The sequence below is a fragment of the Mirounga angustirostris genome, unplaced genomic scaffold (assembly GCF_029215605.1).
Source record: "Mirounga angustirostris isolate CCGP_5_RB_7025 unplaced genomic scaffold, mMirAng1.0.hap1 SCAF_9, whole genome shotgun sequence".
NCBI classification, from domain to species: domain Eukaryota; kingdom Metazoa; phylum Chordata; class Mammalia; order Carnivora; family Phocidae; genus Mirounga; species Mirounga angustirostris.
Window position 1 is genome coordinate 38,982,011 of NW_026991717.1, and position 18,689 is coordinate 39,000,699.

Sequence of the window (18,689 nt, forward strand, 5' to 3'; positions counted from 1 at the left end):
AAGTTACCTATCACAAACAGGGCCACATTCAAACATATTTACGGAGCATGTACTATGCGCCAGACCCAGGAAGTAATTCAGAAGACCATTCAGAGAAAGGGGAGGTGGTCACAGTGAGCTGGGATAGATAGTCAAGGAAAATGCAACAGAGGAGGTGGGGCTTGCTCCCGGTTTTAAAGACAGAAAGGTACAGAGAAGTCTGGGAATGCATCCCAGGAAACATACGGGCGAGCCAAAGCAAGGCAGTGGGTATGCGTACAGCAGGCTGGGGAGGAGCTGTGATGAGCCTCATCTGGAAGGGACAGAGGCCCACAGAGAAGGCAAAGCCACAGAGTGGTCGGCTCTGGAGGACTTGAAGTACCAGGCCTAGGGGACCACATAACCTGCCTATAGGTGGCGGGTGGCGGGTTCTTCCCAGCCCATCCAAGACCACGGCCTGCTACAGACCCCCCAGGACCACAGAGTCCAGATTTCCACCTATTTCACAGAACAGAACCTGTAGATCCTTGGTTCCATCACACACAGTCCGCGCCTGTGTACCCACACACAAGCCAGCCAGGGCTGGCCCTGAACGAGCTCTTCGGGCAAACACAAAATTCCTGTAGATAAGGAAAGAGCTGAACATTCACAAATCCATTTGTGCTCAAGATAATGTGGGTGTAAGGCATACTTTCAAAAGGGCCACATTTCACACATTTTAAGTGGTTTTCACACATTTCTGTGCAAGGGTATGATGCTGTGTGTATGAGCATAACACATTTCAAAAGGGAAAAAACTGGGTAAATCTGACTCATCCTACTCCCCTGGCTTTCTCCTCTCTCGAACACATTCTCTCTCTCTCTCTCTCTCTCTCTCTCTCTCTCTCTCACACACACACACACACACACACACCATTTCCCCAGCACTCCAATCTGAACAGCACAGTGGGCCTGGGGGCCCGCAGGATTCATTGGGTCAATTGCGCTCCCTCTCAGCATGTGGCCTTCGGGTGACCCGTGAAAAACACAATTACACTGTGAACTTCTGGAGGGCAGGGACTGGGTTTTCCCCACACTGCCCTAAAGCAGATGCCTCCCAACCCTGCCCATTTGACGGCAGAAATAAATGCCCCTGCACTCCGAGTCCTGCGGCCCACGACGGAGGCTCCCCTGAAAAGGACCACAGATGCCACCACCCTCCCCCAACCTCAGCCACAGAGCGGTGTGGGCATCAGTTCAATTATTTCATTCAGCCCCTCCCACTCTTCGGTCTCTTCAGTCACCTCAGGAAGAGCCTCGACAACTAACAAAAGCACATGAACATCCATCCCCTGGCTTGGGTGCCCCCCCAACTCCGTGACATGGGAGGGGCCAGGAGAGTCGTCAGGCTACTTTGCGAAGGTCATGTCCATCGCTAACACTGACCCACTGGTCTTGTTATTGCTTGTCCCTGGATCCTACCGAGAGAAAAACTAAACTCCCAAGATTCTGAAACTTTATGCACCTCCTCCTCAGGACTAAATCTACATTTAATTCAACTACTGTTCAGTCTCCTAAATGGTATCGCCATCATCCTCATCCTCCCTACGTGGCCAGGTGGGTATGCCAGAGCTTGACCTAAGAGAAGGCAGACTGATCCACTACATAACCGGGGAGGGGGGGACCCTCTTGCTACATTTGAAACCTTCTCTGACATCCAAGCATTTAAACAGCTCATTGACTTCCATACATAAATATTACCATAAGCTACAGTTTCATTTACCCTGTGCTGGGGCCAAGAGGAGTTGAAAGCAGAGCGAGCACAAATTAGGTACTGGAAAGTTTCTTATTTCCTGTAGTGTCAGATGTTCACAGTCAAAAAGAAAAGAAGAAGCGGTGTCACGTGCTCATTGAACATCGAATGTATGTGTTTACACATAATTGGTTCCTTTTGCTAAATGTTGCAATTGAGTAGCACAACTGGAATTGTTCTAGACATACACACAGGGACACAGCCCAGGTCTTTGGCTACTTCCACTGAACAGCCCCAGGGCCTCCTGACAGCTGAGCTAATGCAGGGACTCTCCCACCAGCACGGGACAGGTTCCCCAGGTACTCAAGAAAGCACAAAACACCAGGTGGAACAGAGTGGAACCTTTGCAGACAAGAATGTACCCAGGGATGGAAAGGAGTACCCACTTCCCCACTGTAATTCTCCTAATGGAAAGCGACAAGGCTGGAATCCAAATCCTAACTCTGGTAACTTGTTCTGTGTGCCCTTGAGTAAGGGACTAGTCCTTTCTGGGTCCCTGGTTTCTCATAAAGGTGGAACCTGAATCAGAAAGCCCCAAGCTTATTTCAGCTTCAGTGTCCACAAAAATGACCCCTTTCTCTCGCATTCAACGCAAGCACAGGAGAACCCAAGTTGGTGAGAGGGACACCATGAGAGGAATACACTTTTACAAAATTACATATTGTGCATAAATGCACATAGCAAAAATATGCCGTCTTAAGGGGTACAACTGAGTAGCATTCAGTTCATGCACAATGTTTGCAACCATTACATTTATTCAGTCCCGGAACATTTTCATCACCCCAAAGGAAAGCCTGTACCCATTAAATAGTCATTCCCCATTTCCCCCTGCTGGACCCCCCGTGGCCATGAATCTGCTTTCTAGCTCCATGGGTTTGCCCATTCTGGATATCTCATATCAGTGGAATCATAAGATACATGGTCTTACAGGCCTGGCTTCTTTCCCTCAGCAGCATTTTTTCAAGGCCCATCATCTGTGTCGTGGCACATACTTTATTTCTTGGCTGAAAAATATTTCATTGTATAGAGAAATAGGCCTTTAATTGCTAAGTCATTCACAAACTTCAGTACCACGAATGAGTAGTAGTAATTAAATGAGATAATCTATATAAGGTCGTGGGAACACAGTGCATGCTCAATGAGCATGAGTTTCACGTTTATTGTCACTGTCACCATCCCTAACAACTCCTCCTAGCACGTCTTGCTGGCGTCGGGGGGGACACCACGTCTCATTGGGAATCCGTGGCCTGGATGCTCCCTGAGGCCATACCTAGGTCCCAACTTCTCGGGGGTACGTGAATCAAAACGTTCTGCACACGTATCAGATCTTCCCCCAGCTCTCCCACCTCTGGGAACCCCTTCTGAGACTGGAGGAGAAGGCAGTAACAATCGTCAGCCGGCAGAACAGTGGGACTCCTCTTTTAAGCAATCTTGCAATGCAAACTCAACCAAAATAGAACAGTGTTGGGGAGATAGTGTAATTCTTCATTTTTCAAAATGACCCACAACAGGATTCCTTTAAATGGTTTTCCTGTCACGCTTAAGACATAATTCAATTTACACAATCAATGTTTCAGCAATATACCTTCTCCATAAAACAGTACGGGGCCATCAAGAGTTTGGGTTCCAATCCTGGAGGGCAAGGGCGGTCAACAGATAGCAGGAACTGATGTTTGCTTCTCCCTCCATGTAATTAGCATGTTCCATCTGGAGACAGAAGTCCTGAGTCCTTATTTCACTTCCCAGCCCCGAGACTTGGAACAAGAACAGCCACCTCGGAACATCAGTTTACTCTTGGGGAACACAAAAGGTGCACCCACTTTCCCTGAGGCCGGTGGGAGAATCCAAAGTGCCCCACATCCAAAGAGATGTGAATTATCATTATCCACAGAACTCACTCCCAGGACCCCGTCTGTATTTGTAAAGCCTGTCAAAACACCGACCCACCCTCATGGGGAGCTTGAACTTCTTCTACACGGGTCCCCTCACAGAACCGAGATGATCTCCCCTCCCAGGGAGGCCCTCCCGCCATCTCCATCCAGGTCTCCCAGCTCAGCAGCCTGGGCCCTCAGGGCACCACTGGGATGTGTGGGCCCCGGATGCCCACTTCCACCTGCCTTAGGGGACTGGGGAGGCCTCCACAACCAAAGCAATCCTCCCCAAGTGCTCTGTGGCCAGTTCTCTCCCAACTCCCAAAGCTTGTTTTCTTTAATTAGCTCACTGTGGCAGGAGAAAAACGCGGCCCCACCCTCGAAATGAGCAGATCTGGGCCTCAAATGTACTCTGTGGTTTGCCTCTGTGCTGCCAAGCTGTTAGCCAGGGAGTAACAAGCTACTGGGGCTCAGGAGGCAGGGGGTGGTGAGAAACCCCTGCCACAGTAAGATGGGCCTTTCTCTTCCCAACATCTGACATTTGTCAACCGCGAGGCTGGGTTGTACCCCTTCCTGAGTCCCTGAAACCTGCCATTGCGGTTCCAGTGAGGGGACAATTCCAAATGCTGTGGGTTTTCTTGCTCTCTCTCCCTCCCCATCCCTTCTTCCTTCTTTTATAACCTGCTCATGGGGCAGTTCATGCTGCATCCAAGTCTGTTCCTCTCATCTCACAGAGGAAGAACTGAGGCCTAAGCAAAGCAACTGCTTCTTCATCTCTCATGACAATAGTAAGCAAGATTTCAGTAAGCATGGAAGATTCACCGGAGAGCTCTTCCTAACACAGCACCTCAAATTTAAGCTTATGAAAGACTTCTTCACGTGTCCCCTCCACTGGGCCTCATGCTGTAGGGCAGGCAGACCCATCATCACTCCGTTCTACAGATGAAGCAAGTGAGGCTTGGTGGAGAAGGGACTGTCACTGGTCACATGACGAAGGGTGAGAGGACAAGGACCCAGACCTTCAAACTGCAAACACTGTAATTTTCCCCTCATTCCAGTAACTTCTGGAACACAAGGTCTGAAGAGCTGCTTAGAAGTCTGAGGCAAAGTTTCCATAGGCATTTGTACTCGTAGACTCTCTGAGGTTAGAACCTGAATGCTGGGGTCTCCAGATACTACTACTTTGGTCCTAGCACCTATAGGGATTGTTTCTTCCTCCCCTGCACTCATTTAATACCCTACGAGGTAGTTACCATTATCCCCATTTTACGGATGGGACAACCAAGGCTCCAACAACCTGCCCAAGATGGAGGAACTACTTAAGAAGTGAAAACAAGGGGCGCCTGGGTGGCTCAGTCGTTAAGCGTCTGCCTTCAGCTCAGATCATGATCCCAGGGTCCTGGGGTCGAGCCCCACATTGGGCTCTCTGCTCCGCAGGAAGCCTGCTTCTCCCTCTCCCACTCCCCCTGCTTGTGTTCCCTCTCTCACTGTGTCTCTCTCTGTCAAATAAATAAATAGAGGAAAAATATTAAAAAAAAAAAAAAAGTGAAAACAAGAGTTGACCCAAGAATTGGCCACCAAGAGGCTCACACTCTTAACAGCTACGTAACAATGGAGAGACTGAGGATCACCTGATGAGGAAACAGATCCAGTAAGAAATGACTTGCCCAAGGAGACCAAACCAGAGCTGGATTCAACTGGGGGCCTCTCTCAACCCATTGCTGGCTCATGCCTCTACACTAAGCAGCTCAAAATTCACAGTGAATGCACAGTAGGCCCCAAAACGCCTCCAACAAGACTCTGTGTAGGGCCTCTGGAGTTCCCCAGCTGCGATCTCTATCAACAGATGCACCATCACCTGGAACAGCCTAGAATCTTCCGAGCAAGTGTCAATACTCACTTGTATATATGTCTGTATGTTGTTTCTTGGCCCTGCGACCACGAGAGTATGTGGAGGCCAGGGATCTAGCAAAGGGCCTGTATGTGCAAGACCAGCTTGAGACCTCCAGGCCCGGGATGCCAGCCAACACGGGCTATGTAATTTGTGGGCCCCAGGACAAAATGAAAATGTGCAGCCCTTTGGGCAAAAAGCAGGAAGAAAGTAACATTAATGTTATTAAAAGAGAGAACTTTTTCCTTTCCTTCCACAGTCTCTGTCCCGACTTGTTACGGTGGTTTATTTTATTTGCTATTTAATATCATTCTAAGAAAAGTGAAAGTTTTAAATTATCAGCATGTATCTTATCACTCCTGTTTAGGTTATGCAATGCAGTTTTAAATACAGACATCAGAGCATTTTTACTAGGATGTGAAATCACTGAAATTACACAATTTGTACTTCGTGGCTTGGACACACATACACACTATGACTTTACCAGAATAATAGCCACACTGCCTAAACTTAACCTGTTTTTATTTCACTTTTTGGTATGTGCACATCCTACCAACACTCTACCCTCTGCTTACTGAGGAGTGAGGAAGGCTGAAAGGAAAAGGCATTATGGGCTGCCTTAGCTTTCCTTCTGCTACGTCATCATTTTCAGCATGAGCGGCTGGCTAATATGGGGAATATCACAAGTAACAAGGCGTAGGAGAGGATTTCTTGGTCATTAATGTTTCTTAGAAGGATATGGCCTTCTTTCTCAAGTTCTGGTTCCAATGGAAAGCGTCAGGACTTTCTGTCCTGGCAGAAAGGGCAGAAAGGAACATTGTGCACACATATCTCTTCTACTCAAGCGCATGCTCCACGGTCTCATCGGACGTTGCTTACAAAACCCTAGCTCAAAGAAAATCAAGAATTTCCAGATGCTGATGACAGACACTGGCCCAAGCACAGGGCCCTCCTGAGTGGGCACACACCACGTGCCCATGAAGCTGGCCTTGAAACCAGCCACGCCCATGTCAAGGACAGACTCAAGACACGCTCCCCCGGCCGTCCTTTCCTGGGCTGGCTGGTTAGTCTAAAGCCAAATTAGCTCAAGTCCCCATACCCAGAGGCCCTGCGTCCCAGAAATGTTGGTTCAGGGCTTCAATACCGAAACATAAAAAGTGGTCTGGATTAAAATGCTTACCCACCTCAGCACCTGACGGGCTGGGAGACTTCACAGGCATTTTTTCACCTTTCTGGGGCTGCCATACTGTGTGACAATTCCTTTGTCAACACAGTATAATAGGTTGGGTGAGCAATCTGCCATCTTTTTATCTGGTCAACACCAAGGAAAGGGAAGAAGGGACCATTTACCAGCTCTTAGCCAGGTGACAAACGCTGAGCTAAGCTCTGTACATGCATTAACTCAATCTTATAACAACCCTAAGAGATAGGCATCATTATCCCCATTTTACTGCTGGAGAAACTGAGGCTCAAAGAAGTGACGTGACTTGCCCAAGACCTGCCCATCCAGTCAGCTCAGGCTGACTTTTCTGGACTTATCCCCACCCCGCTGAGGTTCCTTGTGATATTGTGATTTATAATAAGAAATATACATTTGGTCTTTGTCCACCGTTCCTGGCACATAGCTCCTAAAATCCTTGCAATTTCCTAGATGAGAGCCTCAAGGGCATCTTTTGTTATATTTTGTTATAATTCCTGAAATAGCTCCAGAGCAATGAAGGTGAAATGAGTATCTTTTGTTATTCATAACAAGCCCTTTTCAACCACAGCTGGGTTTCTGTAAGCGAGGGGACTTCTGGAAAGTCCCTAAGGATGGACAGTTGGGTACCAGGGAAACCAACCGTGTGATCAGAAGGTTGGAACTTTCAGTCCCAGCTCCCCACCTCTGGGAATAGGAGAGGGGCTGAAGATTGAGTTCAATCACTGATGACCAATGGCTTAATCAATCATGCCTATGCAGTGAAGTCACCATGAAACCCCCGAAGGATGGGGTTCAGAGAATTTCCTGGTTGGGGAGCCCAGGGAGATGCCAGGAGAGCTGTGCTTCCAGAGCACATGAAGGCCCTTCCTCCCTATCTTGCCCCGTGCATCTCTTCCATCTCGCTGTTCCTGACTTGTATCCTTCTATAAACCGGTAAAATGTTTTCCTGAGTTCTGTGAGCCACTCTAGCAAATTAACTGAGTCCTGGAAGGGGTTGATGGGAACCCCTAATCCACAGCCCAGGGGTCGGAGCAGGTGTCAACCTGGACTTGGGGTGGGTATCTGTAGTGAGGTGGGTATCTGTAGTGGGGTGGGGGGTGGAGGACGGTCTTGTGGGACTGAGCCCTTACCCTGTGGCATCTGATGCCGTCCCCAGGTAGTGTCAGAATCGAGTTACACTGGAGGGAAGACATTCAGCTAGTGTCCAAAGAATCTGAGAACTGCTCAGTGTGGGGAAATCACGCGTGCATGCTCACACACACACGGCAACCAGAAGCATCACAAGTAAAATACCCTGTATGAGACTAGAGGAGACACACAGCAGGGTTTTCCAAACATCCCCTTCCCCCCAATGCAGCCCTGCCCCCTGCCCAGAGGCTGGGGGAGCTGGCTTAGAACTCAAGTGCATTTAAATCCAGCAGAGGAAAGAAAAAAAGAAAACAATTCTGACTCCAAAAGTTCTGGTACATCAAGTCGATGGCCACCTGCTAGCATTTAAATAAAGAATTAAAGCAAAGGCTTCTTTGAGACACCTGTTAAGTGTATGTGGCCACATCCTTACCTAGGTTAGTGCAGCCCAGTGAGCTTCCCTAAGTGCCTGTAAAGCAGATCTCGGGTAATTACGATCCTCGGCTCATCCCTGGCTGCATTAGCAATAACGTATACTTATTGAGTTAAAAGCTCAGGTCCTGCCTCCACCACAGTTATTTAGTCATTAAGACCTGCCCCAGCAGGCCCGGAGTTCCAGGTTATCACACCCCACACTGCCCTGCCACAGCCTTCTCCTCAGGGTAGCAATTTTGAGCAGAGCTGGAACAATAAGACTGTTTTGTGCTGAGTCGACCATAGAAGGCAGCTGGGGAAGTGCCCTCGCCCTGCCCGGAGGGGATGATGCCACCTGCTCGCCTCCAGATGCAGGCCGACCGAGAGCGACTGGCGCTCTCCTCCCAGGGGCTTCACTCCCCATTTTGAGGTCACCTCTAGTTGCAAACCCACACAGCAGGGTCACAGTTGTTCGCTGGAGGGTGGCACATCTTCTGCCCTGCCCGGGGCTCAGGCTGACTTCTCTGGGTCCTTCCCACCGAGGACCGCCCCACGCCGGCCACTCACTGTCCTAACTGCCCACCCAGAGGGCCTTCCACAGAATGGGCGGGAAACCATCTGGAAAAGTGCCGGCCATGCCCGGCTCAACAAGGCACACGGGTGTCAAGCAAAGTGCCCCGGACCAGAGACCACACCATCTGGGCTCAGACTCCTTGCCTGTTTAACCTCAGGTAAACCACTTGACGTCTCTGAGCCTCAGGCCCTCAGCCATTAAGTGAGGATGGCACAAAAGCCTGAGGCGGGATGGTGGCTGGTCCTCGTCATGTTGGTCCCAGAGGTTTCTCCTGGGTGCTGCCAGAGGCAGGACGATGGGAAGGACTGGCTACCTTTGCTTCTTCCAGGTAACCAGCCTCCCAACCAGCTCCCATCGGCTTGTCTCTTCCACCCACACACTGGACCTGGGGGCCCAGTGGATCGCCACACGTCAGCAGAACCTTTACCTTGTTCCTCTTTCCCTTCTTAGCAGGAGCGACTCCGTGAATGGCTCTGAGGCAGAGTGGGCCTCTGTCTGTCCCCTCAGGGGTTCGCTCACATCCTTCCTCTTCAGCTAGCTGAGCTTGGTTACTTCTCATAAGACTCCCTACTTGGTAGGGTTGTGGGAGGAGTTCGAGAGAAAGACGCGTGGAAGCCCCCGGCCTGGTGCCTCCCTACAGGTCGTAACAGGATGACGGGGCCCCCAGATGCCTACCCTCGCTGACAGACTAAATACTCAGATTTAGTACTTCCCGCCTCGGGACTGGAAGGGGAGGCCTACAGGGGTGGCAAGGCTGACCCTGGCAGAGATGTGGACCCTGAAGGCTTTCCGCTCATGGGGCCCACTAAAGTTCAAGGCAGAGGTCATGTCCATCGGCCCGCCTGATCTTCACCAGGGTTATCCAGGGAGACAAGGCGGAGATTTTACAGGTAAAGACAGTGCAGCTCAGAAAGGTTAAGTGGGCTGCCCAGGAGCACCCAGCCAGCACAGGAAGCCAGGGGGTCCTGGTCTGAGACCAGGGTTCTTTCCACTCCACCAAGTTTCTAGACAAAAGGGACAAGAAGGGGTAAGCACAGGGTCAGGTTAGAACACTAATAAAAGCAGGGTGGGGCACGGAAGCTGGACTCCACTCAAGCCTCAGTCCAAGATTCCTACAGACTAGAAGCTCGCTCCTCAGTTTCCTAAGGGCTCATCATGGACTTTCAGACCCCACACCTCAAGTGCTGGCACCAAGGCCCATTTTCTATGCTGCAGAAGCTGGCTAGTCTTGCCACGCTTCCTCTGCACAGCTCCGGAAGACCCACATATAGGGAACATCATGCCCGTGATTTCGTTTAATCCTCATACTACCGCCATGGTTTGCTATTTCTAGCCGCCGAACAAAAGAGGAAAGAGGAACCACAAGGAGGTTAAGGGCAAGGGTGAGGCGTGACCCCAGAAGCGTAGGGCACTGGAGTCTTGTGCCTCTGTCACACCACACTGCCCTGGATAAAGAGGCCCAACCGCCAGCACCCTCAGCATCCTGCACCGCCCCCCCCTTCAGTGAGGTGTGGCCTGTAACCGTGGTTCTCAAACTATTATGGGCATCGGCAACCCACCCCCCCATGAGAGCTTTTAAAGCACAGATTGTAGGGCCTACCCACAGGGTTTCTGATTCAGGAGGTCTGGGTGGGGCCTGAGACTGCATTTCTAGCAGGTTCCCTGGTAATGCTGATGCTCCTGGTGGGGGCCCCACACTTCAAGAACCACTGACTTATCCTTATTTCAAGCACTCCCTCAACAGCTGGGGAATGGGCAGCGGTACAGCGGTGCATCCACTGGAGTTAACATGCATCATTACGAAGACCATGGAAAAACACGGGGAAATGCTTCTGACGGTATTAAGTTAGAAAAGGAAGCGTGCACCCGGGCTGGCCTGGATCCCGTCTGCCCTCTGATCCATTTCCCAGCCTCTCGTGTTCTGCTCTGTATCCCCCAGGGCCGACCCCTGACTTTCCAGGCCCCACATCAGGGGCATCTGGTGGGGCATCTGGTGGGGCATCTGGTGGGGTTTGGGCAGCAGCAGGAACTCAGGAGACCGGAGGGTGGGAGGAGGGGAGAGGCCAGGGCATTTGTCCCCTCTCCCCCAACCTTGGCTGGGCACTTTGAGAGGCAGCTGTGTCTGCTCTAGGTAGGCCACCGGTGACCCTGACCCTGGGCTTTGGGAACACTACCTTCTCCCTTTGTCCCTCCAGCCCAAAGGGGTAGTGGCTTCCTGCCACAAAGCTCTGGGTCACCTCGCCTTCCCATGTTTGGCTTCTCAGCTCCTTTATCACCCGTGTAACCAAGGCCCCGTATTAAATTCCCTCTGTGGTAAATACTGGATGGAATTCCTGCTTTCCTGGTTTGACGGACTGACACACTCTGATGATGGCCACATTAAATAAATATATATATATACGGATGGACAATTCTAGAAAATATGGAAAAATTAAGATGTAAAAGTAGGAAGGTTTTTCTCCCCCAACATGTTAGAAGTGTGTTGTCTATTTATTATAAATATATAAAGCTGGTACCAAGCATACGACTTAAAAGAAAACCAGGTGAGTCTTTATGAGAAAAAGGTAGGGAAGCCATGCATCCATGTCAACAAATCTAAGGAAACCAATCCCTGGACTTTCATTTCTTTTTTTTTTTTTTTAAAGATTTTATTTATTTATTTGAGAGAGAGAGAGCACAAGAGGGGGGAGTGGGAGAGGGAGAAGCAGACTCCCTGCCGAGCAGGGAGCCCGATGCGGGACTCGATCCTGGGACTCCAGGATCATGACCTGAGCTGAAGGCAGTCGCTTAACCAACTGAGCCACCCAGGTGCCCCTTTAGACTTTCATTTCTAAGCGCACCTTAATTTGGAGAAACCATGGCCATAGCCACAATGATACCAGAAGTTCCCCTGAAAGTACCGGTGGTTATCCAGGGGTGAGTGACTCACTGGTGGAAGAGGTCACATCACAGTGCCACAGCACTGGATCGCCAGCCTCCGTGGCAGGGCAGGTCACCAGGCAACACCCCAAACCACCTTCAGGCCTTGTTATCAGGGAGCAGCTCCCATCCCAGGTCAGCCTCTGGCCTAGAACCTCCTGGGAAAGCCCTTCAGAGCGGACAGGGGCCCGGAGACCGGGGGCCAGGAATCACACATGAGGATGTTCAAAAACTGGGAAGATTCTGCTCAGCCCTGTCCTAGGCAGCATGGTGCAGTTCTGGGGGGAGTGGCGGTATCTTATTTTCACACCATTCTGGAGTATTCCTCTCCCAAGAGAGAGAAAAGTCAAAAGAAACAGACTCCGTGAAACCAGATGGTAACGATGTAAGAAATCCTGGATTCCTGCACTGGAACCAACAGTCTCCCTCACTGAGCTCAAGACCGAACCCTGTGGCAGATAATCCAATGCTCAAGTGGGGAAGGAGAGTCTTAACCTTGGATGAAGCACAGTTTGGTGGTCTGTTGATAATATTTTAGCCTAGTAGCACCGCACAAAATGGACCGGAGGCTTACCACTAGGATCCTAGGGCTACTTCCAACCCCAAGCCAAAGAGGATTGAAAGTGCTAGAGGGATGGGGAATGCAGTGGAGAGAAGCATCGAGGCTCTTTAAGAGAAACCTAAGTCTACTTTCCAAGACCCTGAGTGGACCGTCTCAACAGCTGAACCTTGCTTACCATCAAGCACACTAAGGAAACTAGGATTCAGCTGACGATGGTTCACATCAGACGAGGATAAGTGTTAGCGCCCTGCCCCGATCTCCCACCCGTGCTCCTCTCCCCAAGAAGCTGACATCAGAGGCCTCCCACATTCTTTCATGGGTGTTAATGGACTTTACCTTGTAAGATAACTAACTACTCAGGGAAATTCTTGAGCGTGTAAACGAACAAGAAAAACGACCCCAGGTTCATACAAAGCACAAGCAAACGAACAAAACACCCGGGCCTGGGATCAAGAAACCTGGTCCGAACTCTGGCTTTGCTGCTAATTCACTACGATCTTGGGCTACTCATCACACCATTCAGGGCCTCAGTTTCCCCATCTGTCAATGAGGGGGTTGGACTAGAGGACCTGTCAAGTCGCTTCTAACCAGGAGAACAACTGTTATATGACCCATACTGTGGCAGGGACTCAAGGTTTTGAAGGACATACTGAGGATCCCCCGGTTGGGGTTCAAAGTGTTGAAGTCACTGTCCCAGGAGCGCACAGCTACTAAGTAGCAGAGCTGGGGTTTTCAACAAATGTCAGACTCCAGACTCCTCGATCTTCCTACCACACCAGGAAAGGCCATGATCCAAACCGCCATATTCCCGGACATGCCCTTTGAAGTTCACCTCTTGAATCCGAATGCCCCTCCTTGAGCAGGGTGAACCCCAGTTTCAGCCAATTCTGTGCAGCCTGTCACCACGCCCTCAAGGGGCCCTTCACTTGACCTGGGTGTGCCTCTTTCTCACGAGCTGTTCTGGGCTTCCATGCGGGGCAGGGCGTGCTCAAGCAGGGCCTCCAAGAGTGGCTCACGCTCAGGAACCAGGACCCTGCATGGCTTCTCAGACAAGAAGAGCCAAGCCTACTGCCTCCAATCACTAGCTACACTACCCACAGCTCCACTGGACTCTCACTTTCCCCTCCAGGGCATTCAGCCAGTGACACCCACTTACCACTGGGCCACTTGCTGGCTGGTGCCCTGGGCCAAGTCGCTCAGTGCCCCCAGCTCTCCATTTGCTCATTTAGACTTGCATCTATTTCCAGGGACTGTCACAGAGGTGAGATGAATTCATGTATGTGAATGTGCTTTGTACACTTCAAAATACTGTGCATAGGGTAGGTCATGGTGGTGGTGTCCCCTTCCCTGTGACAGCAGCTGAAAAAGAATCCATTACCCTCATATTTATTTCTGAGGCCACACAGTACTGTCAAAGAACCACTGACAGAGGACGAGAGGCAGAGCCTGTCTCCGCTCCTGCACTCACATGTAAATTGTCCCTGGTCACCTACAAAATAGGGGTAAGATCCCCTGCCCTGTCTCCACCCAAGGCTGTCTCAAGACAGAACAGTGGGAAACTGCTCTGCAAGCCCTCAAAGTATGCTAGCCATCATCCCACCATGAGGTTGGACATGAAAGGGGTCACAGAAGAAAACGTGGCTCGTGGCTCGTTTTCCTGCTATTCACAATCCCCAAGAGGCCTTGAGGGAAAACGAGAATTTGTTGAAAAAAGCAGCCATGATCGTAGCCTGGCTTCTTCAGAACCAACAGCCCAAAGCAGCCATCCTCCCCCACACACCCCCCAGTTATAAAAAAAAAAAAAAAAAAAAGCCCACTTTGCAAAAGAAAACCATTGGGTGTGCTCACACTCAGGACTGCTCACTTTATGGGGGGTCTCCCGGAAACTGCACGGGTCCGGGGCTGAGGGGCTCTGGGGGAAGGGCCCTCCCTTCTCGCTTGTCTGAGCTCTGTCCAGAGCAAGGGGACCCTGACAAATGGGTGAGGTCAGGCCCGGCCACGCCACATGCTCCCAGGTGCAGACTGCCCGCAGGAGCGGCTTCCTTCCTCACCCCAGAGCAGCTGCTCCCTCCGTTGGGGGGGGGGGGGGGCAGCTCTGAAATGGTCTTCCCAGCAGCACCGAACTGGGAGAGGTGTGAAAAAGCAGCAAAACACCCGGTTTCCTCCGCTGCCAGCACCCCTCCTCCACACACACACACACACACACACACACACACACACAGCCGTGGACAGCTCTGCTGCTTTTGGGGGTTTTCTCCCCAGCTTCTCCTGCTCACCTTCCTCCCTTCCCCATGTTTCCCCAGCTGACAAGCAAAGCTATGAAAGAAGAAGAACGTGACCCACCCTATCCCCAGATCCACCAGGAGAGGCCACTTCCGCTCAGCAGCAGCTAAACCTAGTGTGCCCCACCAAAAATTAGTTCCAGGCTTGGGGCTCTGGGAGTTCTGACTTCCAGAGCAGAGTCATCCACATGGGCAAATGGGGAACAGAGAAAACCCGACCCCGGCCAGAATGATACACAGATGATTCTTCCTGCAGCAGAGGAGGTAATGGGGGATAAACTAATAAAGGCATATCCCCCCCCACCCAGGCTCAAGGTTTCTATTTTTATTCTAGATGAGCTCGAGTAATCACATCTGAGCTGCCAGTCAGCTGGTCAGAGGAACTCTAAGAACTCTGACCTAAACCATGGCTTCCAAAGGGCCTGGCCTGCTCCACCCATTTGAGGCAGGGTTGGCCTCACAGCCAAACAATTTCAAAGCACAGAGACCATAAACACAAAATTAAAAGGTGAAGTAACAAGGGAGGGAGATGTTTACTGGAAACTTAAATTCTGCTGCCCAGAAAATATAGGTCTTTTTTTAAACACACACACACACACACACATATATAATGCCTCTTCCACCCACCTTAAGAAATATGTACTTTGCTCTATATATAACTTTCTTATCTGCCCCCGATTACACTCAACTCGTGACCATGAAGCCTGGAATAACTACCCACAGAGAAATAACAGCCTTGGCCACAGCCAGGGCCTAACAAAGCCAGTCCCGCATTTACGGACAGTCACACCACTTGCTCACAGGACAAACGTGAGTTTTCTGATGCACGGATAATCATTCCCCATCCATACCTGAAACACAGCCACCGCCGAGAGTGTGCCAAGAGCAAGAGTATTACACGGTAGTTCTGAGTCCAGCAAAGAAAGGCTTTCCAACTGAAACTATGCAGAAAATTAAGGTGGGCAGATGGTGGTCATCAAAGCAGGGGTCTGGCAAAGAGCACCCCTCCCTCGTGGGAAGAGTTTTGAAAATGCTAAAGGAAAATTTACTCTTGAAAGCAAAGAACACTGATGGGGCAAGAACAGAAGTCACTCCGGCTAGCAAGGGGGTGCCCATCAGGCTGCTGCCCCCAAACCGTCAACATCATGTTGAAAGCGGGGGGATCTGCACAACAGTGGGGTAGGTGTGTCTCCCTTTCACTGGCTCAGACTCACATTCCTTGATGCCTCTGTCCCATCCCCGCCTCCTTCTGAACCCCTAGGTACTCACCACGTAACCACAGCCCTGCACTTGGGTATCAAGGCTCCAGGGAGACTGCAGGCTCTTTGGAGACAAGTGCCCTATTTCCCATTTCTCTGGGTGTCTTGCTCAGCTTCATAAATATTTGTTGACTGATGCACTCCCCACTCATCTCAAAAATGGCAACTTACATCTGGCCCGTGTGTCCCCACCTGCATCTCAAACGTTGTCATCTTAGAACCTCCTGGAACCGCACCCCCCCAACTTTGTGAAACTCTTTGGAGTTGATCAGGACTGACAAGTTCTTTCTCCCGTGGCTCACTTCATACCAACTTTAGGAGGCACCTTTGCATTCTGAACCACCACCTGAAAGAGATTCACATTTCCTCCTTTCCTCTTTTGGGCGCTTTCCATTAATGTTGAACCCGGACAGCTGTGCCCCATCAGATTTCTTAGGCCGCAGGGATGGATGCCCTGCAGGGAAACAGTAACAACCAGGCACAGATGGGAGTGTTTAAATGTTACAGCTGATGAAGTTGTGGATGCTCTCAACCAAGGTCAGGACCACCGCCACTGAAGCACAGGAAACAACAGCCTACATGTTTCCATAGCCCCTGGAATCCACCGGGGCGTTGCCAAGGGTCTGACAACGAAGGTAAGCCAACGTTGGCCAAGGCTTCTGATTGCGTTTCTTGAAAAAAGTGTGGGTGTGTGTAATGGCCTGTCTCATCCATTTGGGCTCCACCCCCACGCTGGCTCCGCCCCCCACGCTGGCTCCACCCCCCGCTCAGGGCTCAGGGGTTCCTGAGCAGAAATAACCAACTACAGACGGTTCTGCTACTTCGGAGATGTTGAGAAACCACTGACCCAGAGATACGAGAGAAATGGAGCTCTAAACCTCAGGGTATCGGCAGCTGTGATTGCCAAACCAACACGCTTCTAGAATCTAGAACTTTGCTGAGTGCATGGGCTTTTGGTTTATTTTTTAAGCAACCACGATCACTTCCACCCCACCCCACCCCAGGACAGATGCCGGTAACACCGAACCACAGCTTTACATAAGATCTAGGGCTGTGATTCTCCATCCTGGCTACACACCACAATCACCAGGAGAACTTTAAAATACTGATTCCCAGGCCCCACCTGCAAAATTTCTGAATTCACTGATCTGAGGTACGGTCTGGGCATCAGTGTTTATAAAGCTTCCAGGACTAAGGACCTTCTACAATGAGCCTGACAACCAAATGTGAATCGTTCTGAAGCAGGAGTCCCAGTTACCACAGCTCACCTTGAACCTCAGATCTTTTTCCATTCTGTCTTCTGGGGGCCCCCATCTCTAGCCCCCACAGCGATTGTACAGTGATCCCGAAACTATCTGAATGAGTAACAGAGCAAGTCATTTCTTTGAATGCAAGCTCAAGAATTAGAATTTTACAGTGGAAGAAACTTTAAAATCCTGGTAAGCCAACGCCTTTGGTCTGTAAAGGAGGAAAGCAGGGGCCAGGCTAGTCAAGTGACTCACCCAAAGTCACCAAGCTGGCTTACTAGGGCCTTCTGCCTCTAGGTCTCTCTCCTGACAGCACAGAGCAGCCCCTAGGAGACAGACTCTTGACAAAAGCAGCGTCGAGGGAAGGCCCTTGTTGTTCACTTATCGGATGCTTTCAGATGCCATCGTCAAGTTCATCTCTGGAAGGTTCCAAGCCTGAGTGGTCTTGAAACAGCTTGAGGACAAAAGGATGCTTCTCTCTAAAGATTCCTGAGTGCGTTAGTCAAATTGTAATCCTCAAAGAATATACTTGCTGGCTGGGGTTCATGAAAAAAGCCATTAGCAAAGAGGATCTTACTGCAGTTTTTTTTTTTTTTTAATTTATTTATTTGAGAGAGAGAATGAGAGAGAGAGAGCACATGAGAGGGGGGAGGGTCAGAGGCAGAAGCAGGCTCCCTGCCGAGCAGGGAGCCGGATGCGGGACTCCATCCCGGGACTCCAGGATCATGACCTGAGCCGAAGGCAGTCGCTTAACCAACGGAGCCACCCAGGCGCCCTTACTGCAGTTTTGAAAGGGCACTCTGTTGAGCTGAGCGGTGGGCCTGACTGACCGAGAGCCAGTGGTGGATTCTGGTTTTTTGTGGATACGAGAGAGTTGATTGTCGGTTTAAAATCTCTAACCAACCTGCGAACACGTTTCCCTTCCTTCCTGTATTTTTATGGCACCGCGGGTGGAATGCAGCTGGTGCCTAGACGCACAGGAAGCGTGTGCTTCAGACTAAATGGGAATTCCTCTCTGCCTGCGGACCATTATCCCCTGGCCCAGGAGCAAGGAGGAGATCCTCATCAGGTGGGCCTCATTCCACCACAAGCCTGGAAGCTTCGGAAAGGGAGAAGTATGCATGACCTGTCCAAATCAACAGTGCATTTACAACTCCTGGAGCCTCAGCGTCTGGTCCCACCACCACGTAAAGATGCTCAGTAAATTTCTGGGGAGTTCAACAATGACTATGATGGAATTAAATAAGATCATTAAGGAATGGACCACCTCTGAAGGTAGAGCATCGGATGAAAACTTAGATTCGTCCCCTAGGAAAACAAGTGCATCAAGAAAACAGCAAATGGGTGCCTGGGTGTTGCAGTCAGTTAAGCGTCCAACTCTTGGTTTTAGCTCAGGTCGTGATCTCAGGGTCCCGAGATAGAGCCCCAAGTCGAGCTCCGGGCTCACCGGAGCTGCTTGAGATTCTCTCTCCCTCTGCCTCTCCTCCACATGTGCATGCAGGCACTCACGCTTGCTCGCTCTCTCAAAAATAAATAGGGGCACCTGGGTGGTTCAGTCAGCTGGGCATCTG

At 50.6% G+C, this 18,689-nt stretch overlaps 1 protein-coding gene across 4 annotated transcripts in view; it reads right to left on the reverse strand.

The window, feature by feature from the left end:
- Positions 1-18,689, reverse strand: part of SMAD3 (SMAD family member 3) — a 271,331-nt gene that overhangs the window by 79,213 nt on the left and 173,429 nt on the right. The window lies entirely within an intron of this gene.